The 6,005-nt window shown below is 46.8% G+C and overlaps 1 protein-coding gene and 1 non-coding gene across 2 annotated transcripts in view; both read left to right on the top strand.

Moving 5' to 3' along the window:
• Positions 1 to 332: 332 nt before the first annotated feature.
• Positions 333 to 439, top strand: LOC142875283 (U6 spliceosomal RNA). Its single transcript, XR_012922679.1, has one exon. It is a non-coding gene; the product is annotated as a U6 spliceosomal RNA (small nuclear RNA).
• A 4,661-nt stretch (positions 440 to 5,100) lies between these two features.
• The window catches only part of LOC105878806 (phospholipid-transporting ATPase IB-like), a 128,778-nt gene continuing 127,873 nt past the window's right edge, over positions 5,101 to 6,005 (top strand). Inside the window, exon 1 of the mRNA XM_076009393.1 lies at positions 5,101 to 5,245. The gene's annotated coding sequence lies outside the window, so the exon portion shown is untranslated. The remainder of the gene's footprint in view (positions 5,246 to 6,005) is intronic.

Genomic DNA, 6,005 nt, shown 5'->3' with positions numbered 1-6,005 from the left:
CAGCTTTGTCCCCCCTGCCCCAGGGAGTCCGAGAGGTTCCCTGCTGCACCCTGGACTTGTGTTACACTTTGTCCCGTTAACATGTGTGCTGCAAGTGGGGTTCCACTTAAACAGTTTAGGGTTAGGGGCAGCTAGCTCATTGTTCCAAGAAGCTCTGATTTCCTGTTCACAACGAATCCATGAAACATTCGCTTTCCAGATTTGTGTGGGGAAACAAACCTTCCTCGTTTGGGGAGATACCAGTGAAGCGGAAGTAAGCTGTTTCCCAGCTTGGACCATTGACACCGCTCTGCTCACTGGTAGTCTAATTCTCAAACTTAAAGAACATCGTGGTGCTCGCTTCGGCAGCACATACACTAAAACTGGAATGATACAGAGAAAAGTAGCATGGCCCCTGTGCAAGGATGACACGAAAATTCGTAAAGTGTTCCATATTTTTTTTTTTTTAAAAGAACATTGTAGATGGTGGCAGGAAGATTCCTCTTTGTGACTGCTGGGAGAAATAAAAAGCATGTTTGCACAGCTGTGCAGTTTGCCTGCCTTACCTTTGGGTGAATCCCTTTTTCTTGGTAAAAGACCTGTGGCATTCTTCCATGCGTTTGTAGCAGACAGCTTCACACAGCAAGTCACTGTTTATTTGATTTCTCCCTCTCACCAGCTATGAAGGCACCTCTAGACACCAGTGCATGCGTTTGTTCGTTCGTTCGACAAAAAACTTATTGCTGGACTCAGAAACAAATCATGGGACACAATTCCTGCCAATGGGGAAGTCAAGGTCTGGCACAGTGATCACACGTGTGTACTGAGCAGTCCCTCTGCACCTGGTGACACTAGGTAGGTGTGGGTGCAGTGTGGACAGGGCACAGAGGAGAGAGGGTCAGGGAAGGCTGCAGAGAGGTGACCCCCATGGCGGAGTTTTCCAAAGGGGGACAGCATTAGACATGCTGTCTGTTCACACAGAGGAGCCAGAGGGAAGTTTTGAACTGAGAGACTGAATATACAAATGGACAACGGCCAGCCCATGTGTGGAAACAGGTCTCCGACTCACAATCTGCCCAGGAAGCACCGTGCCCGGGAAACCAACCGTTATCTGCAGCGGCTCCTGTAACCGCTGGCCCCAAACGGCCCAGGACTTGATTAGGGACTGGCAGCTTCCCTAGTTTTTGTTCCTGCTTCCAACTTGGGACCAAGCAGAGAATGCCAGATACGCAGGCCCCTGACTGCTCCCAGAGGACGCCTCTCCCCCGTTAGCTGCCTCAGCTCCCGCCAGCAGCCTCCACGCAGGCACACCTGAAGCTGTCCCTTTGCCCCACTGGGAGCCTTTCCCGCCCCTCTGCCTGCCCTTGCGTCTCTGCCAAATGCAAGCGACAGCTGCCGACTCCCTTGCTAGAGCCAGATCTGAGTAAATGGCCTTGCTTCCTCTCACTGGGTCAGTCTGTGTTCATTTCTACAGAATCCAGGAAGACAACTCAGACGGTATGTGGAGAACAGGCCAGAGGTGGAAGGGACAGCTGGCGGCTGTGACCGTTCCCGCCCTGGGCAGGGACGCCCGTGCTGAATTACAGTCACTGCCTTTCGCTGGTTTGACTGGGCTCTCCTTGGCGGGCGCAGAGAGGAGGCAGGGCCCGTGACGTGGGGGTGGAAGATAAGAGCCAAGGACGCTCCTCTCAGGGAGAGAAGGGCTCTGCAGGTGGAAGCCAAGGGGAGATGCTGCCAGGTGGGCGCGGGGCCGAAGCAGCATTGGAGCAGCAATGTCTGAGGCTGAGTTTCAATGTGTTCCCTGTTCCGCTCCAATTTCCCTTTTCGAGTCCTAAGCCTTCAGCGAGGCCCGCTCTCTGAGATAACTGTGCCCCAGCTGCGCTGTGTGGCGTGCAGGGAGGTCCCTGCTCCACCCGGGAGCTGATGCCGGCCACCCCAGCCTGGCGGGGAACCGGGACAGCGGCTCGGTACCCCCGGCCACCCCAGAAGCCCGGGAGAACAGGACGACCCTCAGCATCTGCGGACAACTTGCTAATTCTTTTCCTTTAGTTGCTTCAGTCATATGACCTTGCTAGGCATCAGGAAGCATCCGTGTTCTTACTTTTATATAGTCAGTGGTTTTGACTATTTCTGGTAATCTCTTGGATTTGCATCAGCTGACATATTAGCTAAAATGTGAAGTTTTTTTTTTCTTTTTTGCATTTTAGGAAATCTGTTATCTGAACAGCTTGGTGAGTATAGCTATGAACTTTTACCTACATATTGTGACATCTTCCTTAATGAACTGTTGGATGCTTTTCAATTATTTCAAAATGTTAGGTCCTTTAGTGGGCAGTACTCTAGAAATAGTGACCTGGAGGACTCTAAAAGATCAGCACTCGTTCCTTTATGTTTTCGTGTTACTTCCACAAGGTGCACTATCCAGCCACGCAATTGGAGCCGGATGCCGGCATGGAAGAGGACAACAGGTTTCTCACGTCCAAACCATCTGCTAGTCTCCTGGAATAGGTCTGAGAAGCTCTCCTCCCTGGGGAGGAACCTCCACCTGAGTTGCCATAGGTATCACTCTGTGACAGTGCCTAAAACAGCGGCCGACACAGGCGCTCAACAAATACGTGTCGATTAGACGGAAGCTCACAGCTGCCCCTGTGGTCTGCTGTGGCTTCTCCCTCTCTAGTCCTTCCATAAAACACAAGGTAGTCCTGGAGCCCCCCAAACTCAGCAAGAGCAGAGGATGTTTGTGACCGACCTGACTCACTTGGGGGCTCCCCAGACAGGAATAAACCTGGTCTGAGCATCCTCTTTGTGGAAGGGAAGCTGAAGGTGGCCCTAATCCCTAAGCCCATGGGGGTCCCGCCTGGACGTTAGGGACACATTTTGTGCATAGTGTCTGTAGCAAGGCTGTCGGCACTAGAGGCTGGGTGACAGCCAGTGGGAAGGAACACGCTTGCTGCTCCCCCGTGCTTGCTCTGCTTGTCACTTTTTTTTTTTTTTGAGACAGAGTCTCGCTTTGTTGTCCAGGCTAGAGTGAGTGCCGTGGCGTCAGCCTAGCTCACAGCAACCTCAATCTCCTGGGCTTGAGTGATCCTTCTGCCTCAGCCTCCCGAGTAGCTGGGACTACAGGCATGCGCCACCATGCCCGGCTAATTTTTTTATATATATATCAGTTGGCCAATTAATTTCTTTCTATTTATAGTAGAGACAGGGTCTCGCTCTTGCTCAGGCTGGTTTTGAACTCCTGACCTCGAGCAATCCACCCGCCTCGGCCTCCCAAGAGCTAGGATTACAGGCGTGAGCCACAGCGCCCGGCCATGCTTGTCACTTTTTTTACTGTTTGTTAGGTTTTCTTTTTGTTCTAGGGAAGAAAATAACATTTTATGTGGCATACAGTTGCATTTTTGGAAAAATCCCCTATCAGGTCCCATAATTGAGATCTACAGGAGGATTGGGTGCCTGAGCAGCACATGTAAATAAGAGAGCAGCGTGCTTGCAAGGGTGCAAGGGTGCTTGCAAACGGCTTTTTAAAAAGTCAACATTCTCATTTTATTTCCTTAGACCAGACACTCCTGGGTATCTGCAGGGAGTATTTTCACAGTAATATTAAGATGTTATTTCCCTTTTTCGTGGAGTTGACATTTGGTGTAAAAGCAATGGGGGTAAAACTGGAGGCTTATCCCAAATCCAGGCAATGATGAAGCAGTCAGCGGTGAAGCAGTAAACATTGTTAATTTTAAGAAGTCTTGACCTTGCATATCTGCCTTTTTACCATTCTGTGTGATAAAGTGGGCATTGTGCATAAAGGACTTCTGGTTGCTTTGAGAAAGGTAACTGTCTTTCTCAATACAGGAAAGACATTTGTGAGATGTTGGATCTCTCAGCTGAACCACATTTTTCAGGAACTTTATTTTTATTTGAAAGAGTGATTGATAAACGGGGCTTTTTCAGGCTTGGATATCTGGCAGACATATTCTCACAACTGAAATAAGTGAGCATGCCACTCCAAGAAAAATAAGCCACAGTGTTGTTGCTGATGATAAAATCTGAGCTTTCAAATAAAAATGACAATTTTGGAAAATTTGTGTCCATCTCCAGAAATTGAGCAGTTTGCCAATACTTAAAAGACTTTTCTGTTAAGATCAATGGCAGTATTAACAAGCATGATTTAGAAAATTCAATGTATCAATATTTTCCCGATCACCAATGATTTATGTTACAAAATTGCTCATGGGTTACAAAATTGCTACAAAATGCAAAATAGGCCCACAGATTTTCAGGTAACAGGGTATAAGAAATTCGTTGATAGGTTTCATATTCCTTCCAATTGTTTTCTACTAAATCAGGTGTTTAAAAGATAGGTAAAAATGTAGAACAATGTCATTCTTCTCACTGTATTATGTTTTATTTTGGAAAGCATACTTAATTTTTATAAAAACATTATTTATTTTAATATGTAATGGCTTTATTAATTTAAAATACATTAACAAATATTCAAAAATTTTCTCCTCAGTTGTAATTTCAAATATTGTTTACATATCTGTAGAAATAACTCCCATAAGCAAAAGCTCTTGGAGTCCTCCAATACTTTTTTAAGAGTATGGAAATTTCCTGAGACCGTAAAGTTTATGAACCAATGACTTAGAATACAACAGTATTGGCAAACATTGTCAATGATCAAATTTACATTGATTTCATGTTGTTTCAAGTGAGGTGCTACTGTCTCTCTTTTTTAATAACAAAGCTGATCATATTTTCTCCATCTTTTTAACAATTGACAAAAAAACGTACATATTCATGATGTCTAACATGATGTTTTGCAATATGTATTCCTTGTACAATGGCTAAATTAAGCTCATTAACATATGCATCAAGCGAGATGCTGTCTTATGGTGTGTTTACTCCTTGGTAAGGTACATAGCATGCTTTTTTTCACCACTTGGAAGAGGTGAGTTAACTTGTAAGTGCGGAGGTCTCTGTTATCCTTCCAGGCTGAGCTGACAGGGTGGAGATCCCTCAGAGGGCAACGGCAGCCCAGCGTGTCTGAGGCCCTGTGGAATTTGTGAGCACGCCGGCCGGCCGGGGAGGGCGGGGCCCAGCCCCCAACTGCCAGCTGTCAGGGGCATGCTGGGAGGGCTCGCCCCTCAGTCCAGGGGGAGACCGGGGACCATGGTCTGGTGCTGGTGCTGTCTGTGCTGTGCAGTGACCTTCGGGATATTAACCCTAAAATATCAGTATTCTAGTGAAAAGTGGTCTCCCCAGCCTGAGACTGGTGAGTAACTTTGTTTCATTTTGTGGTTCCTTTAAGCGGGCAGCTGCCCCACAACTGCTACAGTAACTGAACTTGCACTGGGCACATTCTCAACCGTCAGGCCTCACTCCGCTGCTCAGCCCCAGCCAGCTGCTCCTCCGCTTCCACGCCGGGTTCCTGCACCCGGGGTTCCTCGAAATCCCGTGAGACAGGTGCCGAGAGGGTGAAATCAGAGTCCTGTGTCCCGAATGGCCAGGGAAATAATAAATTGAGATGATACATTCATGTGTGATTTATCTACTGCTTAAATATATCCTAGTAGCTTGTCCTGTAACTGTTTGGTGGATGCTGATACAGGCTATGTCATGTGTGTGTGTACAAAATTCAACAGACACTTATATTTTCACTCATATTTCAGAACAAACAACCTTTAACATCTGTTATATTTGATTTCGGGATTCTCTCAGGATTTTCTCTATGCTTTTTTTTTTTTTGAGACGGGGTCTTGCTCAGGCTGGTTTCGAACTCCTGACCTTGAGCAATCCGCCCGCCTCGGCCTCCCAAAGTGCTAGGATTACAGGCGTGAGCCACCGCGCCCGGCCTTTTTTTTTTTTTTTTTAAAGAAATAAATCCTTAGAGATAAAGCACAGCAAAAGTCACCTTTAACCATTGCCTCCATCTCATTCCTCTCACCCCTGACCCCAGCAACTACCATTACGGAGGTGTTGTGCATGATTTTAATCTTTTTTTAAATATATATCTATAGATCTATAAGCAAGAT

This window comes from Microcebus murinus, chromosome 13, assembly GCF_040939455.1.
Source record: "Microcebus murinus isolate Inina chromosome 13, M.murinus_Inina_mat1.0, whole genome shotgun sequence".
NCBI lineage: Eukaryota > Metazoa > Chordata > Mammalia > Primates > Cheirogaleidae > Microcebus > Microcebus murinus.
This window is presented reverse-complemented; position numbering and strand designations above follow the sequence as displayed.